This window comes from Astatotilapia calliptera, chromosome 6 (assembly GCF_964374335.1).
Source record: "Astatotilapia calliptera chromosome 6, fAstCal68.1, whole genome shotgun sequence".
NCBI lineage: Eukaryota > Metazoa > Chordata > Actinopteri > Cichliformes > Cichlidae > Astatotilapia > Astatotilapia calliptera.
Genome location: NC_137427.1, coordinates 34,679,032 through 34,698,865, shown reverse-complemented (window position 1 = coordinate 34,698,865; position 19,834 = coordinate 34,679,032). Strand labels below are relative to the sequence as shown.

Sequence of the window (19,834 nt, the reverse complement as noted above, 5' to 3'; positions counted from 1 at the left end):
TGTATTTCCAGCAGTGTGAAGCAGAGCAGATTCAACCTAACCTGTTTGCTCCTAAACTGATGGTGTTAGTAATGTATGTCTTAACAAGTTGCTTATATAAAACTTATTAGTTCAGCAGACAATCTATGTCATGTTTAAAGCATACTATAAATTAAATAACTAATGAAAATTTGATGCTTCCTGCTCATTTTACACAAAAACTCTGAACATAATCTCAACAGGAGCATATTTCCATGGTGATCTTACCAGGTAACAAGAGAGCCACCTGAAACACTGAAAACTTAGAAATTAGGCTCAGCGTGCATCACTAACAGATTAACCTTGCTTCACTGTCCACCACTCTGAAGCCAGTCGCCCAGAAGAGGGAGACTAAATTCTGAAAAGGCTGCCGACCCAGTACTTCATAATAATATGCTAAAAATACAGAAATGTTATTGAAGCTGTGTGATTGGGTTAAAAACAGTATGTGGAATTCTGACTACTGCAATACAAAGTTAAAGAATTACCAATATGAAATTGTGACATTTAATTAAAAAAACAAATAAAAAAAAACAGTCATCTGGCACAGGTAATCATTGGGTAGAAAAAAATCAAAACATTAACATAAGAACCTGAAACATCTTATATCAGCATCTCAAGAATGAATACACAGTAATTTCATGAAAACTCACTTTTTAGGAGGGTTGTTACAGTCAGGTAAGGCTACAGGCTGAATCCCAGTCAGTGGCTCAGAAAGTTCCAGTAGCATGATGTCATGCTTTCTATTAAAGATATTTATCTTCCATATGTTTGTCTTAACGACACTGAAGACAGTCAAAGATGCTTTGTTTATAGGGCTTTTTCTTTGCCACTTCCTGGACCTGTCCTGGACCTGGATGAACTCCAACAATCACACTCAGAGTCCTGCACAAGAGAAATCGTGACTGTACTATTAAAATATGAGAATGATGAATGTTGTTATTATCTTATTGTTGCTATGAAAAATTATTGGTAATTATTTTTGCTTCAGTATTTTAAGACACATTGCAGGACAATTTGTTAATGACTTTTCTTTATGTAAAAACTGTAGATTTCTCACCATCCACTCTCCTGGCAGTGAGCTGCAGTCAAAACCCACCGTGGATGGATCAGTGAGCCGCCACAGTAGCCCGCTATTCCATCCTTTTGTGAAATAACTTTCACGTGATAGCGACGCTCATTTTGACAGTCGTGACCACCATAGATTCTCTTGCGCAAATCCACCACGGTGCTTACTGTGACACCTGAAATACAGTACAGTACAATAAATTGTTTTTTTTAACTTTACTTAAGTACAATTTTGAGGTACTTTACCTAAGTAGTTCTTTTTTTCTGACTACTTTTTACTTTTACTCCCTACTCTTCAGATTCAAGCTAAGTATAATTAGAATGAAAAAAGTTAGGCTAAAGTTTGTATTCCCATCAACTGATGTTATGTTATTACATACAGTTCATTTAGCTTTGCACATAGAAAAAGATACTTTTTACATGAGTACATTTCAGAGCCGGTACCTTTCTACTTTTACTTGAGTAAAGAGTTGAATCAGTACTTCAACTTATACTGCAGTATTTTTTTAAAAGTAGTATTTGTATTTCTATTTAAGTACAGAATGTCTGTTGCAGGTGGGGAGAGCTTTCATTTAAAACAGATTAAAACCCATTTGAGTTCCACTAGGTCTAAAGACAGAGATGTATTTTACATTGCTAGACAATGTTTGAAAATTAATATTAAAGGGATTACTTAAGTGATATTTGCCAAGCAGTAAAACATTCTTTTGCACCACCATATAGATGAGAATTTGAATTTAGATTTAAATTTGAAAAGTTCACACATATTTCTTTATATTCGTATTTGGTGTGAGGTACGTAAAAAAACAAACAACCAAACAAAACCAAAAGAAAAATCCCCACAAAACCCCACAAAAAATAAACACAAAACAAAACATCTAATAAAGTTATCATTAAAAACATTTAAATGTTAAAAAAAAGGCTTTCACATCTCTTACATTTCATATCAGTCATTATCAATAAATCTACTCATCTAAGCAGAGTAATGATCCATGTCTGTGCAGTGTTATACTTTAAGGATTGGCATGGTTTGCAATACTACGGTGGTGAGGCACAACGTGCTATTTCTTTCACACAGCTCAGAATCCCTGAAAGCAGCACTGGGACCAGACAACGAGCTTTTAAAAGAAAAGCTGTAAAAAGTCTCCTGAATGAAAAAAAATCTCTAATAATTAAAAAAACAAACAAAAAACCCACAGAAACCTGGAACCATGACAGCAAAACTTGTTTAACGCAGATATCTGATTACCCGAGGAACAGTTTTTTAAAAACAAACACACACACATACGAAATAAGTGCTGTTGTTGACTCACCAACCCACAAAAGGAGAAGGAGGAACTTCAGATGAGCCATTGCTGTCATTCTGCTTGCAGTGAATGCTGTGCTGGGACCTTTTTAAACCTCTTCTCACTGTACTGGTGGTCATGGAGTCACCAATCACAGAGAAGAACTTTATCAACAACACTCCATTGGCTGGAACGTTCTTCATGCAAATATTGAATGTGTCTTGTTTTTAAAAAAAATAAATGTGTTGCTCCTTGTTAATTACCTTGCTTTTCTTCCTGGAGAAAAAGAAGGTAATTAACCTGGAGTTTTTATACAGCCAGACTGGGGAACTAAGCTCATGGTTTCATTCCACCTGCCAGACTGCTTTGAACATCGTGGCTCCATTAAAAACCAGGCACCCTAAAACTAAATCTGAGCCCTGGCTGAACGACACGACCCGAGCTGTCACACGTGAGTGCTGTCGAGCTGGGCGTATCTGACATTATTCTGTCAAACTGCCACAAGCTGCGTGTTTTATTTAAAACCACTAATCCTGTTCTTTGTGCACCACGTACTGACTGTATGGAGCCCTCGTCTGAAGCCTGTGAAAATATTTTACACTTTTGTAGTGAGGAGGTCTCCTCCACCAGGGCCCAAATCTCTCCTTGTGCTCATGACCCCTGCTCTGCTGTCTTTGACAGGTTTGAGCCACTCTGTCCTCTTTAAAGGAGACTGTTGGTCGTTCTAAGCCTGCAGGGTCTCCAAATGATGCTGTCCCTCCTCGGGTCTTAAAAGTGGTGTTACCCGTATAAATGATGACACTGGACGCAGCGTGTTCGGGTGATGTTTTCCAACTTTACTCGTAACCCCGGAAGCCCCCCCCCCCCCCCCCCCCCCCCACACACACACACAGCCTTATGGGAACAGTAGTCTACTGCTACACCTCCTCCTTTTAGCTAAAGACATACTTCATAACGACTCAAACAGCTCACTAGAACAGAAATGGGGAACATCATGAAACGTGAAAATTATACACATCCCTCATTTGTTCACTTACATTTAAACAAAACACATTATTGTAAACATCTCTAACAGCTTAACCCATCTTTGAATAGGGCATGAATGGATAACTTCAGAGAATTACACATCCAGTTTTTCAGGAGGTCTCACCACTCGACCAGATCTGGTAATAGTCCCTGAGGTGGCTCCTATTTCTCCTCAGAAAACGCCTGTCTGTCTCTACCACATAGGATCTGGGAGCACTGGCAGGTCCAACTACTGCTCCAGTAGTTCCTTCAGTGGTAATCCACACTTTCTGTCCTGACGATAGTTCCGGAAGCGGTCTGACTCTATGTCTGCGGTTGTAGTGTTTTGCCTGCTCACGCCTCCCCTCTTCATCTTTTTTGCGAAAAGCCTGTAGGTCAGGTCACTTTGGCACCAGCTTTGCCACAGCTTGTGGCAGCGTGGTCCGCAGGTGTCTCCCCATAAGCAACTGCGCCGGCAAGAGCCCATGTTCCAGTGGGGTGGCCCTGTACGCTAGCAGTGCTCTGGTGTAGTCACAGTCCTTTTCCCACAAGTCTTTAACAGTACGAACAGCGTGTTCTGCCTCCCCGTTGGCTTGGGGGTACCTCTTTGGCAAAGTGCTTGAACTGTTCTGATGAAAATTGCGGCCCGTTATCCGATACCAGTCCCGGCAACTCCATGTCTTGCAAAGGCTTCTTTTACAGCATTAATAGTGACCTCTGCAGTTGTGTGTCTCAGTTCAGCTATCTCAATGTACCTTGAGAAAAAATCAATAATCAGCAGGAAGTGTTTCTTTGACCACTCGAACAGATCCATGCCAAGTTTTTGCCATGGGCGGTCGGGAACAGGAGTTGCCAGCATTGGTTCACGGCACTGTAACCTATGTTTTTGACATGTTTCGCACCTGTCTACTGATAGGTTTGTAGCTTGAACCCATCCGCTGGAACGTTGAAGACAATATAATTACACCGCAAAGCAAGACACAAGTAGGCAAGGTTCTTCATGTTTCTCGTGCACGGGACAGGCGCCGTTCCTTCGCTTGACCCCAGTTGCTCTCGTCCGTTCTCCCGTACCACTGTCCTTTTATTGAGGTTACATGAATATGCATAGGTTCATTAACATATAACGTCTACATACACACAAAGAGTACCGTGTGTGTGTGTGTGTGTGTGTGTGGTGGGTGTGTGTGTGTGTGTTACTGCTGATCAAAGGGTCATATACATGAAAGCACACAACAAACATCCTTGGTCAGGAAGAGGGTAGACCCCCCCCCTCACCCCAAATGGTTCACCCTAGATAACACGGTGAGGAAGTCCAGCATTTCATCTAAACAAAAAAGCACTTAGACTAGAACAAACGTAGCTACGTTAATCCTACCATAAAACAATAAGACAAGGTACGACCTCTTCCCATGCTCCCAGGATGTAGGTGTGCATTCTAGTGTGGAATACACACCAAGCCTTTGCAGCCTGTTAAAGATCACACAACCTCCATCCATCCATCTTCATCCGCTTTATCCGCAGTGTTGGGAAGGTTACTTTTCAAATGTATTCCATTACAGAATACAGATTACATGCCCCAAAATGTATTCTGTAACGTATTCCGTTACGTTACTCAATGACAGTAACGTATTCTGAATACTTTGGATTACTTAATATATTATCATGCTTTTTACAACAACGTGAATGTACTATTGCTGTGTGATTTATTACTATTACTGAAGGTCTGCGACTCCGAACTGTAGTAAAGGGACCTCTGACTAATACGGCGGGGTCCCTGTCGGCTCGTAGCCGAAAAATAGCTTTACTTTGTTGTGTGGGTCAACTTTTCTTGCGAGAGACAGAGAGAGGCGTTGAAAGACTGCTCCAGAGTTTTCCGGAGGAAAACACAAACACGGTGTACAGTCGAGTCTTAATAGCTTACTTACAACTGGGCTCGTCAGGCACTCTTCTTGGCTGCAGTGGTTATTATTATATTTACGTGCTTCCAGCTCCCGTTTTTTCTCAATGACTGCTCGTACCTTTCCATTATCCTTTTTTCTCCCTCCTCGCGCTCACAGACCCATAACGTGTATGGCAGTCCATTCTCCCTGCAGCACGGACTACACTGCCTATGATGCTACATTCTTTAGAGCTATGCTTGTAGCATTCTGCCTGTTAGCTTAGCACAACAACAACAACAACAACAACGAAAAGGCGCTCTCTCACCCAGGAAACACACAGTCGCAGAGAGAGAGAGCGTCGCCCTGTAACCATGGCAACCGTAACGCTACCCCCTGGAACGAAAGAACGTAGCTGTCAAACAAAACCCAAACAGTCCTGACCCGTGACAAAATGAAACAGGAAAGTACCGCAGTGTAATCCATTTATTTCAACAAAGTAACTGTATTCTGAATACCACCTTTTTAAACGGTAACTGTAACAGAATACAGTTACTCATATTTTGTATTCTAAATACGTAACGGCGGTACATGTATTCCGTTACTCTCCAACACTGTTTATCCGGGGCCGGGTCGCGGCCTGCATTTTGAAACGCCCTGGTGGCCTTCATGCAAACGTGACAAAACCTCCGCTCTCATTTGAGGTGGTATCACAAGTCTCTCCCCTTTCATTAGAAGACCATGGACTAGATTGAAGTCCATTCTGTATTGCCAGTACCCCTTTAACTCTGGATCTAGTTTACCTTTTTCTGGCCAGCCTGTCCCACATTGATACACCACCTTTCTACACAGGTCATCCATTTCCTGCGCCAACTTAATCTCCTCCAGCCTTTTATCTGTTGCTGGGAGATGGGAAACTACACCGTCCACGAAAACCTCCACCTCTGTTTCCAGCTGAAGATCCCCAGCAGAAGGAGGCCCCGCCAGCAGTGCTCGTGAGAGAGCATCAGCAGTGACGAGGTTCTTCCCTGTAACATGGACAATGGTGAAAGTAAAGCGCAGCAGCCTGCTGAGTTGGAGTACTGAGCGAGCACTTCTGGAGAGCTTAATATCCCTTTTAGTCTCCTAAACGCTGTTTTCTGTGGCTCCGCCCATATCCACTCATTTCTGTCTTTTAGCAGTTCCTTTAATGGTGTGGTGATTGTGGCTAGTTGTGGCATAAACTTGGCAAGATAGTTGGCCATGCCCATGAGACGGTGCACATCTTCCACACTCTGAGGCTGCGGCAGCTGCTGGATTGCTGTTATCTTGTTGGGATCAGCCTCAATGCCTTTTGCTGACACTGCGTGTCCCCCAAAGATTATTTGACTTTTAGCAAACTCACACTTCTCATTCAGAGTGAGACCCTCCTTCTGAAACATTTGGAGCACACAGTGCAACCTCTGGTCGTGCTCCTGCCTGTCTCTGCCGTATACAAGCACATCATCAGCGTGACAAATCACCCCTTCAAAATCTTCCAGCATCTGTGACATTCGCCTTTGGAAATGTTCCGGCGCCGATGCAATGCCAAAAGGAAGGCGGTTGAACTGAAACCTTCCAAAAGGCGTGATGAAGGTAGTGAGTGGCCTTGACTCTGGCGTGAGCGTAATTTGCCAGAATCCAGACCGGGCGTCGAGCTTTGTGAACACTTTAGCATCTTTCATCATCGCTAGTGTTTGATCTACTGCTGGGAGGATGTGTCTTTCTCTTTTGACTACTGTGTTCAGGGGTGTGAGGTCCACACATATTCTGGGGGGCTTTCCTGCTGGTCTGGGGACCACTACCATGCCAGAACACCACTCTGTAGGCTCAGTGACTTTGGAGATAACACCCATTTCTTCCATTCTGTGCAGCTCATTTCTCACTACATCTCTGAGGGGAAGAGGAACGCGTCTTGGGGCAGATAGGGCTATTGGTACAGCTCCTTGCTCTGTCTCAATGTGATAAGGCTCCCTCAGCACGCCTAAACCTTTAAAAATGTCTGGGTATGCTGCCCTGAAATCTGTCACCGATTCCGTTACTGTGCTTACTCTGTACACAAGACCCAGAGCCTCACACGCTGGCCTGCTTAGCAGTGGCTGTACTAGACCTGACACAAGGTAGACGTCTTGAGAAACACTGCGCCCTTTCACCGCTAGCTGTGCCTCGAAGCAGCCTTTAACATTGAGTGGGTTACTGCCCGGCCCTAGTAACGTCTTTCTGGGTCTCTGCAGCTTACCATCCCTGTCTGGACTGTACAAACCCTCTGGAATAGATGTAACATCCGCCCCTGTGTCGAGTTTAAAATATACATTTTCCCCATTTAACTTGACCTTTTGCACCCAGGGCTGTGACCTCCCAGTCTCTACTTCACCCAAGAACACACAATCCTCGCTGTATGCATCTTTCTGATTTTCTGTCACTTCACGTAGTGCTGTAGCTTCACTACTGCGACAGACCGCAGCAAAGTGCCCTTTTGTCTGACATTTTTGACACTGTACCTCTTTGGCTGGACATTCTTTCCATGAGTGTTTGTTCTTGCGACCACAGCGGCCACATTCCTTTCCACTTTGCTTGATTGGCTTTTGTTCTTTCTTCTGCCACGTCTGCGTTTTCCCACGTGTTGTATTTGTCCGTATTGTGTCCATGTTCAGTGTTTTCTCCACTGCCGTGCTGCTGTGAAGTATTGATTGTTGTTTCTTTACCGTTTCGCTCTGCCTAACTTTCTCAATGGCTTTAGCAAGAGTAAACTCTGAGTCCATTTGCAGCAGCACGGACAGTCTTTTGTCTTTTATGCCAACTACAATTCTGTCCCTTATGAGTTCGTCTTTGAGTGCTCCAAAGGCACAATTTTCTTCAAGTTTGTGCACAGCAGTGATGAACGACTCTGTACTTTCCCCATCCTGTTGCTGTCTGGAGTTAAACTGTGCTCTTTCAAAAATTACATTACGTTTTCCTACGTAATGTTTGTCAAATGCCTCTTGACAGTTGCATATTTCTTTTTATCTGCATCGCACAGTGGTAAAACTGCCAAAACATCATCAGCAGCATCTCCCATAGCGTACAGGAGAGCGTTAACTTGATACTCGTCTGATTTGTTATCAAAAGCGGTTGCAATGCGAAATCTTTCGAACCTTTTGATCCACTTTGGCCATTCGGCAGGATGAGAAAAGTCAAATGTTTCTGGGGGTGTTATTTGTACCTTGGTCGCCATCGTGATGTGTGGATCCCTGGCTTCCTCGCGTTCAGAATGCAAGCTTTCCGGTGCGCCGACCTCGTCTCCTCCCTCCGACATGTGAGGCTCGTGCTCGATCGCGCGCATGCGCCCTGTTGCTAGCGCCAATCACAGCCTCGGCCGCGCTTCACTTGCATGCTGGTCTTGTTCGGGTTACCGATGCAAAAACTTCTCTCGCAGTTAACTGCACCGTACTGAACTCGAAAAAACGAAAACAAAAAGACGAGAAAAAAAAACTGTGGAGACCGCCGTTCGCACTTCTGACACCACGTATAAATGATGACACTGGACGCAGCGTGTTCGGGTGATGTTTTCCAACTTTACTCGTAACCCCGGAAGCCCCCCCCCCCCCCCCCCCCCACACACACACACACATAGCCTTATGGGAACAGTAGTCTACCGCTACATTACCTACAGTTGGACCTTTGGTTCTCAAGCTGGTAAACCATAGTTTGATGTCAGGTGTAGTCCCTGGAAAATTTTAAACATGCTGTAGTCAAACCCCTGATTAAAAAACCTGCTCTTGATCCAATGACTCTAGCAAATTACAGGCCCATCTCCAAACTATCTTTTCTTTCCAAAATTATTAAAAAGATAGTTTACAGCCAATGAATGACCTTCCAGGGAAAGCAAAATGTTTTAGAGGTTTTTCAATCTTGTTTTAAACCCTTTCATAGCACTGAATAAGCTTTAATGACATATTTTTAGCTACTGATGCTGGGAACTATGTTGTTCTTGTGTTTTTAGATTTGACAACTACGTTTGATACACTGGATCATGCCATTTTACTCTCTTGTATGGAGCACTGGGTGGGCATTAGGGGAACTGCACTGGAGTGGTTCATGTCCTACTTGGTGGGGCAAACTTTTTGTGTCAGTCTCTGTGACCATGTGCCGTCCTCCGCTGCTCTCTTGTGTGGTGTACCACAGGGCTCAGTTCTAGGCGCCCTCCTCTTTTCTTTATATCTGCTCCCCCCTTGGTTCTATTCTGAGAAGGCACGGCCCAAACGAGAGGTCACCCAGCAGCCACAGAGCAGAGGCCAGAGGGGGTTGCAGTGACATGCCCGCAGGCTCTGCCGGCAGCCGGCTGTGCCAGAGAGGACCGAGCCTCAGGCCCAGAGGCCAGAGGCCTGAGAGCATCCCACCCCCCGGAAGGGGCCCAGCCGAGCCACAGGCGCCAGGCCCCGCCAATCAGCCACCAAGAGTGAGGCGGTACATATATGAGCACCCAGCCCCAGACACCAAGAGCCACCAACACACCAATGTCTGAGGGCATCAGTCACCGGCAGGGAGTGTGGTGAGGGGAGATAAGTCTCTATACCCCGGAGAGCCTGAGATGTTCCCGGAGGGGTGGAGTCTAAGACCCAACCTGACATATAGACACAGATGAACAGGCGCACGCAGACACAAATGTGCCTTTCCACCCCCATATACACAAAACAAATACTCGGCGTTCACCTGATGTGGAGACAGACACAAATAGAAAATGTACACACATTCACACTCCCCAAACATATATCCCAGGTCCCAGTACCCTGCCCCCAGAGGGGCAAACCGTACCTAGACCCAGGAGATGTAACCCTTCTCTCAAGCAGACCGCCTTGTTGCAGTAGAAGTGAATTTTGCGAGCCCTGTATAGGGTGAATCGCCCTGGAAGAGCAGAGTTAATGTTCGACTCCTCCTGGTCAGGCTCTCCAGCTGGATGAGCCGAGGTTTCCCCTCTCGCCGCCGCCTCTGAACACACAAACACAAATTGCATGTGAAGCAGGAGGTGCAGATTTTTTTGCTATTCTTTTCTAAATCCAGGCTTGATCACGTGGTGGTATTTGGAAAACTTTTTTGGTCAGCGGACGACTGTTGTCTCACAGAAAGTCAAATCAAACATATGCGATACACAATCATGTCACAAGAACACATTATAAAAAACAAGTCCAGTTCTTGCCTGATTTCAACTGAATTCTGTATCAAAACAGGGTAAAACGAGTGTTTGCAGCAAATGTAAGCACAAAGCCTCACTTTGTACAAGCCTGCTATTACAGTTTTCCTCTATGCAGACGACTTTCCTGTTTTCAAGGCACAACTTGGATCTGCTGTACAAATCTTACGGATACACGCTAAATGAAACAGTAGTGTGCACGACTCCAGATTCTGATCCCTCATCCTAATATGGTCCCAAAAGGCTCACAAAACATAGCAATAGCAATAAAGCAAATGTTGAGGCTTCAAAATACAAAGTCCATAAAACAATGGCTGATATGGGTTTTATCATAAGGGTGATAAATATACAACACATGTTCTTAAGACTAAAAGTATAATACAGAAAAATAAAAAAAAATAAAAACAATACAAAAAAAACTAAATTAAACAAACCCCAAAACAAAAAACCCCTCACAGCAGCAGCTCAGGATCACTTCCTCAACAGTCTCTATGTGTGTGGGATTCATTCACAATTTCTTGTTATAACTTTACTCACTGAAAACACTTTTATGGAGCCACACGTGTGTGAGGTCAAGGCAACAGAACAAGACAGGACACTGTTTTCAATAGTGTCTACAACAGTGTACAAAATAGCATGTTTCCCCTCCTCTTCCCCCTGTTTTCATTCTAGCTCATCTCTGTCCTGACATCATCCCTCCTCCAACAGACTGATCAGAAACTGTCTGACTGAAACTTATCCATCCATCCAACCAACCAAATAAATAAACTGGGTGGTTAGGTGCTGTCCCTGTATAGATGGATAAGCAGCATCGCACACAGTTCAACTTCATACATACTTAAATGATTGCATTCCCTTTTGCCTTTCTCTGTCTGATGCTTGAGTATAAATAAAGTTGCTATCACCATGTTTTTGGGGTGTTTGTATGTCATGATGTTAATTTACATAATCATTTAAATGATTTAATTAACATTACATTACAAATTTTTATTTCTTACACACATTCTTGTCAAAAAAGCCATATTATACTCACAGTAACTCCATTCATAAAAATGATAAAAGAGCAAAACAAATTTACCATGAAAACAGGTTATAAATAAAGTAGATGTAAGATATCAAATAGGTCAATTTAATTACAATAGTTTATAAATTACTGCAACTAAAAACAAACAAATCAATCAGCCAACCAAGTGTGTTCATATTATTGTACAAACACCGCGTGTTACCCATGATCACTGCTGGAACATCTCCAGCTCCTAAACTCGGTTTCCTTCATAGCTCCTCTGGGATCACAGGCCTCGCTCCAGGCAGTAGATCTGTCAGAGTGAAAGTGTAAAGTATGGAAGGTGCAAGTAAATTACAGTATTACATTATAAACTGCTTTTCCCATAAATATTAAATAAATACATAATAGATAAATACATAAATAATATGTATTTTATTTTTAAATGCACATTCATTTATGTGTTAATGTTTCACAGCAAGACTGTGACTGAAGGGGACTCCAATAAAAAAATCCTCTTAATGTTGCTTAATGTTGTTCGTGTGTAATTTACGTTGAGTAGGCTAACCACGTTATTAAATTAACGCATGTAAGGTGAACTAGCAAACATCATCATAGCTACATGCGGCTGTCCTCTTGTTTGATGGCAGATACTCCCTTCACCCTGACCAAAAAGGCTAAAATGACCAAAGAAAAAGTGGAAAACAGTTAAACATGAGAGGTTTTTGGACAAAGTTTGTGTTTTTTCCATTGTTTAAGCACTGCTTCCAGCCAAGAGTGATACCATATATGCCCCATAGCTGCAGAAAAGGCTAACATTGTTATCTTTTTACAAAAAGCCAGCTGAACATGAGAGGTTTTTGGACCAATTTTGTGTTCTCCATTCTTTAAGCACCGGTTTGAGCACCGTTTGAGCACCGGCACTGTTTCAAAAGTACCGATTTGGCACCGGTATCGGATAAAACCTAAACGATACCCATCCCTAGTTCTTACATTGTTTGGATAAATAAAGAAATTAGCAAGTAAATGAAAAAAAAATAAACATTCATAATTCATAAACATAATAAACAATCAGTTTACAGAAACAACAAGTGTGATATGTCCTGTTTAATGACCAACCAGGCACATTAGCCATTATATTCTGTTTGCAACCTCTGGCTTAGTGCGTCTTTTCTTTTTATTAAAAGTAACAGTGGAACAAACGAGTTCTGTACGAGAGCTCTGCTGCTGACAAACACCATGTGCACTAGCTGCATGTTAGCTGCATGTTAGCTGCATGCTTTTGGTGCTCATAACAACAACTGTGGTTTTCTTGTTGTCCCTGCTAGCATATGTTGGAGCTTAAACTAATAACGCTCAATCAGTCATTTCGTTTTATGTCCACAGCTGGACTTCAAATGGAACAGTCTCTGAAAAACGTTGCTGCCTCATGTTGGTGAACCGTGGTCCTCTCAAAGTTCTCATAGTTTGGTTTCATGGGAGGCTAAGTCAGCCTCTGATTGTTGCCGTTTGGTTTTACTGAAAACACGAGGCTGAGGAGTAGCAAAAGATTGGGAACACGTTCCTACAGCTCACCGTCATTTTAACAAACTCCTTTAACAAATTTCCTGGTGTATTTATTCTGCTCTGGATATCTTCAGACATCAGCTCCTCTTTACTCTGTTCTGACATTCTTTTAGACATCTGTCCATTTTATGTAAATGACCTCTGAATAACTGCAGAATATTTCCTCTTTCTAAAAACGTCTTCTTACTTCTGCGTAATGTGTCTGTACTTTAGTTCTTGGTATTCTTCCTCCCCTGATATCACCTTCTTCAATCTGCAAGTCAAACAGCACATGTTCTCAAGCTCGCTGTAAACAAAATGGCCCAGGGCAGATTCAATACCAAGCTTCTGCAATAGCAATAGCTTTACAGCATACGGATCACATGCTGAACCAGGTGATCTATACTAGTGTCCACTCTGGTTTAGTTATAACATGGCAGTGGAAGTTATCAATACAATTGGTGAACTTACTGACAACCTTTTATTGCATTTCTCATTATTTGTTGGCATGTGTAAATATTTGAGTACATTTGGGTGATGACTCAGCAAAACCTTCTGCAATGAGAACAAACATCTGCTCAATGCCAACTTCTTCTGTGAGAGTGACTCTTTGTTCTTCTTTTTCTTCATGTGAAATCTGTTTGTTCGATCTGCAAGTCAGGATGAAGAGTCAAAACAGCACATTCTCTGTAAATCATCTTCACTGAAATAAAACAAAGGTTATTGTGATTCACTGTGACACACAAATACCTTGTTACTCATTAGGAGCAGCAGCAAAGAACAGAGTGACGACCATTTTAGCTAACAGTAACAGTGCTTGCTAACTAGCTAGTGATTCACTGTAGAAAACTATAGATTTATTTTTCATTTTTTGGAAGAAATTTTCTATATAACTTCAAGATGACTGCAGGTACATGAAAAATGAAACTGGATCTTTAAGTTAAAGGATGCTCTTAATGAGATGATGATGTTAGCAGTAAATCCTGCTGTTTTGAGAAACTCTTGGTTTCAGTAATTCAGTGTGGATTCTCATCATTCAGTAAATCTGTTTATTGATTAAAGCTGTTTACTATTTTGTTGTGCCTTCCTTATTTAATAAGCTACAACAACTGAGTCATTGAAGGTTAAAGGGTGGTTTTGTCTGCTGCTACCTTCCTGTTACAGTCCATGCCCGTCTAGTCTTTTAGGTGAGGGATTTCAACAAGAGCTGAAAAAATCAAAATGTCTGCTGTGTGAAATGTTTATGACTCTGAGTGATTTGGTGAAGATGAAGAAACAAGGTTGTTGATATTCTTATCATGTAATGATCGCTTATATCAAGCTGACATCATGCCCTCTATAACCTCTGCCAATGAGGAGATGTTTTTGCTAGCATAGCATCTGTGTCATTCTGCCTATAAACACGACAGCTGGAAAAGTTTTGATTGAATTCTGATAAAACCTTGTAGGGATGTAGAGTGGGCTGATGTTTACAATGCATTAAAATTTGCTTTGCTTCCACTGAGATTGTCAAGATCTACATGATGATTTATTGGTCACAAATGGACAAAAAGCATCATAACTAAAAAAACAGTGATTCTTACAGGTGTGGTGAGTATTGTCAACATGTCAACAAAGGTCATACAAAGTTTTAAAATGTCATGTCATCATAACAAACTCCATGGCATTTTTCCTGGTGTATTTATTCTGCTCTGGATATCTTCAGACATCAGCTCCTCTTTACTCTGTTCTGACATTCTTTTAGTGGTAAACTAGACATCTGTCCATTTTATGTAAATGACCTCTGAATAACTGCAGAATATTTCCTCTTTCTAAAAACGTCTTCTTACTTCTGCGTAATGTGTCTGTACTTTAGTTCTTGGTATTCTTCCTCCCCTGATATCACCTTCTTCAATCTGCAAGTCAAACAGCACATGTTCTCAAGCTCGCTGTAAACAAAATGGCCCAGGGCAGATTCAATACCAAGCTTCTGCAATAGCAATAGCTTTACAGCATACGGATCACATGCTGAACCAGGTGATCTATACTAGTGTCCACTCTGGTTTAGTTATAACATGGCAGCGGAAGTTATCAATACAATTGGTGAACTTACTGACAACCTTTTATTGCATTTCTCATTATTTGTTGGCATGTGTAAATATTTGAGTACATTTGGGTGATGACTCAGCAAAACCTTCTGCAATGAGAACAAACATCTGCTCAATGCCAACTTCTTCTGTGAGAGTGACTCTTTGTTCTTCTTTTTCTTCATGTGAAATCTGTTTGTTCGATCTGCAAGTCAGGATGAAGAGTCAAAACAGCACATTCTCTGTAAATCATCTTCATTGAAATAAAACAAAGGTTGTTGTGATTCACTGTGACACACAAATACCTTGTTACTCAGGAGCCTCACAGGCTGTGAGGCTCCTGAACTCTCTGCCCCCCTCTCACGGACAATAACCATATCCAACTACTTAATAGCAATGAACTGGTCTACATTGGTGCATCATATCTTTATTCTCTTCCCCCTCCTGCCCCCCCCCCCCTCTTTCTTAAATAGATAACTATCATATCTGATATCATATCTCACAGTACAATAATATTGAATGGGTTGCATTGTTGTATTTTGTCATGTTTCTCAGGTCTTTGTCTGAATTTCTACGAACATTATTGCTAAGGATTGTCTTATTGCATTGGAGTCACACTGGGTTAAATATGTACACTTGGGTTTTAAGGGGTATTTATTATTTTCTTCTCTTTTTTTTGGGTTGTATGGAAGCCCCAAACGCAATTTCATTGTTCTTGACAATGACAATAAATAAATAAATACTAAATACTCATTAGGAGCAGCAGCAAAGAACAGAGTGAACGACCATTTTAGCTAACAGTAACAGTGCTTGCTAACTAGCTAGTGATTCATTGTAGAAAACTATAGATTTATTTTTCATTTTTTGAAAGAAACTTTCTATATAACTTCAAGATGACTGCAGGTACATTAAAAATGAAACTGGATCTTTAAGTTAAAGGATGCTCTTAATGAGATGATGATGTTAGCAGTAAATCCTGCTGTTTTGAGAAACTCTTGGTTTCAGTAATTCAGTGTGGATTCTCATCATTCAGTAAATCTGTTTATTGATTAAAGCTGTTTACTATTTTGTTGTGCCTTCCTTATTTAATAAGCTACAACAACTGAGTCATTGAAGGTTAAAGGGTGGTTTTGTCTGCTGCTACCTTCCTGTTACAGTCCATGCCCGTCTAGTCTTTTAGGTGAGGGATTTCAACAAGAGCTGAAAAAATCAAAATGTCTGCTGTGTGAAATGTTTATGACTCTGAGTGATTTGGTGAAGATGAAGAAACAAGGTTGTTGATATTCCTTTCATGTAATGATCGCTTATATCAAGCTGACATCATGCCCTCTATAACCTCTGGCAATGAGGAGATGTTTTTGGTAGCATAGCATCTGTGTCATTCTGCCTATAAACACGACAGCTGGAAAAGTTTTGATTGAATTCTGATAAAACCTTGTAGGGATGTAGAGTGGGCTGATGTTTACAATGCATTAAAATTTGCTTTGCTTCCACTGAGATTGTCAAGATCTACATGATCATTTATTGGTCACAAATGGACAAAAAGCATCATAACTAAAAAAACAGTGATTCTTACAGGTGTGGTGAGTATTGTCAACATGTCAACAAAGGTCATACAAAGTTTTAAAATGTCATGTCATCATAACAAACTCCATGGCATTTTTACTGATGTTTTATTCTCCTCTGGATATCTTTAGACATCAGCTCCTCTTTACTCTGTTCTGACATTCTTTTAGTGGTAAACTAGACATCTGTCCATTTTATGTAAATGACCTCTGAATAACTGCAGAATATTTCCTCTTTCTAAAAACGTCTTCTTACTTCTGCGTAATGTGTCTGTACTTTAGTTCTTGGTATTCTTTCTCCCCTGATATCACCTTCTTCAATCTCTAAGTCAAACAGCACATGTTCTCAAGCTCGCTGTAAACAAAATGGCCCACTCTTTTTCCTGCTGGCACACCTGTGACACCTGAGAGTCAGCTAGAAACTTACAGGAATGTTTACATCATACAAAAACTGATAGACTCTGTAATACTGTAAATGATCAGTAACTTAGATTAACAATAAACATTAAGCAGTACATCTCAGTCTGTGTGTCTGTCCTGAAGTATTACAATCAGGTTTTGAGTCAAGTTGCATAAGATGAATTGTTATTTGTAAATACCAGTTTTTTTTTCTTCAGGTATGTGAAAAATAGGGCCATTTAAATTAAGGGTGTGAGGAGATGTTCTGGATTAATCCGTGGCCAAAGGTACTTACCATATTTTTCTGGCTATAAGACACACTTAAAATCCTTAAATTTTCTCAAAAATCAACAGTACGCCTTATAATCCGGTGCGCCTTTTGTATGAATCCTGGTTGTGCTTGCTGACCTCACACCGATTTTATGTGGTACACGGTGCTCAAAAATCTGTCGAAAAATGTTTTAGTACGACTTTGGTAGCTACGAAGCTGCACCGCTTCATGGATCGTTGGAGCGTTACAGCTACTGTAGTCAGGAGCCTCGCGGACTCACAGTAATCTGGGTCCAAAACTCCGACCGCTTCAGGTCCCAAAGTCAAACGAACACTGAGGCATCACTAAGAGTTAAAAACTGTCATCTTTATTAAATGATCTGTGTTGCTGCTTAGGTGTAACAATTAAGTTTAACATTCAGGCATCCATGAAAACAGAATTTATGAAATTTAACGGAGTTAGAAGTTAGCAGGAAGTTAGCGTGCTAGTTTCTACCTAAACATGATATACCATGTTCTGACTGAGAGATTTCTGAAAAAAATAAAACGTACAGCTCTGCTATCACTTCCAACATAACCCATATGGAAAATATATATATATATATATATAAATCTTATAAATTTTGTATCTGTCTTGTGTGAAACTTGTATGAAAAGCATAGAAGAGTGAAAACAGATATAAGATCCCTTGAAAAATTCTATAAATGAAACTGGTATGTTTTGGATACTTACTAAAACAATATATGAAAGTAATGAGAAAGTGGCCACTTTCATGAGTTAATCATATAAGCCTTATATGACTCACTATATAAAGTAGGCCAAATCTGATGCAAGTCTTTTATAAGTTTTTCCTATTTCTTTTCCATATGGGAAATGAAGACAGAACACTAAACAGCAGTGACTTTTGTAGGGTTACTGAAGTCTGACTAGCTGGTATATAATGATGTGCTACGTGACCGCTAGCGACACAGCTTTGTTAGCATAGAAACAGTGAAGCTGGAGGATGAATGCTAACTTTTTTCCACTCGACAAAAGTTAGCATGAGGGTTTCTGGTGGTCAGGGACAAATGCAATCGCATGGCACACATCAAAATCTCCAGTGTTAAATTAACACTTTTGACAGTGTTATATGTTTAAAAGTAACCTAGTCAGTTTTGAAGATTAACAAAGACTAACACTGAGCAGTGCTGATTTTCTAACACTGGAATATTTCTAACATTTTGAGTTATTTTCCAGTGTTAGAAAATCAGCACTGCTCAGTGTTAGTCTTTGTTAATCTTCAAAACTGACTAGGTTACTTTTAAACATATAACACTGTCAAAAGTGTTAATTTAACACTCAACAGTTTTGTATTTAACACTCAGAGGTGTGGACCCATATAGACACTCTCCAGTGTTAATTTAACACTGGAGATTTTGCTGTGCAGGATGCTGTAAACAGATCAAACTTCAGTCAGGAGAATAACTGAGATAATCCATCCACAAAACAACGTAAGTCATTAATATACTGCAACAACATGGGAATAGAGCAGCTGCGAGAGAATTCAGCATTAATTAATTAATTACAGTGTGATAATGGGACCACATCCTGAGCATCAAATAAGTTTGTTTCTTATTTCGGTCCAATCCAATCTGTCTTTATTTATAAAGCACTTTAAAATACCCGGCACAGGATGAAAGTGCTGTACAGTCAATAAGTTAAGAACAATGGAATAAAACAAAACAGTAAAAAATAAAACATAATGCATAAAAATTAAAACAGCGCTATATTTAAAAACAAGATAAAACAGCATTGAATCAACTAAAACAACTGAAGTAAAACTAAAACTAAAAACCAACATCTCCATTGCAGGGTGGGGGGAGGAGGGGGGCGGTATGAAAAGGGGAAAAAAACAAAATGCTTGGACACTGCTAGCACGGGGCGCCTACACAAACGCAAAGCAGGAGATGAAGCATCGCTGAATATGTTTCCAAACCAACTTCATTCTAAGCCAAAGATGAGAAAATATGGTGAAGCATATCTTCCCTTTGGTTTCACCTGCACAAGTGCTGAGGTAGGTCTCCCCTGCAGGATTGGTTTTCCCTTCGTCGGGAGCAGCGCTGGGCTGTTCAAATCACGGACAAATAGTATCCCACATTCTTGATTTTTAGTTCACAAACACTTGTTGTAATGACTAACTACTCCTGACATTTTGGAGATGTTAGCTCTTTATACAGTAAAGTTAGAGTGGGATACAAATAATATCAGGCTGATCCTGCCACGATTTGTTCCCCCGGTTCAAATCACGGACAAACAGCATCCAACAGCTGTTTATGTTTTTAAACCCATTTTGCACAGAGAAGCATTTTTTGAAAAATGTATTGATAGCAATGTTGAATATTATTACACAGTAAAAAAAACAACTACATGTAAAATAATCACATCGTGAGGCCTCTGCCTTTCTAAATAGAGGGACACTAACTGCGTGTGTGTATGTAAGCGTATAAAACCTGCAGATAGTCAGATTAACAGTATTTTGTCTCTATCTGCCATTCTGCAATTCAT

At 40.9% G+C, this 19,834-nt stretch overlaps 1 long non-coding RNA gene across 1 annotated transcript; it reads right to left on the bottom strand.

The window, feature by feature from the left end:
- Positions 1 to 511: 511 nt before the first annotated feature.
- LOC145429565 (uncharacterized) lies at positions 512 to 3,109 on the bottom strand. Its single transcript, XR_013909810.1, has 3 exons — positions 2,400 to 3,109; positions 1,079 to 1,262; positions 512 to 903 (listed from the first exon to the last, which is right to left on the bottom strand). It is a non-coding gene; the product is annotated as an uncharacterized LOC145429565 (long non-coding RNA).
- Between the last annotated feature and the right edge of the window lie 16,725 nt (positions 3,110 to 19,834).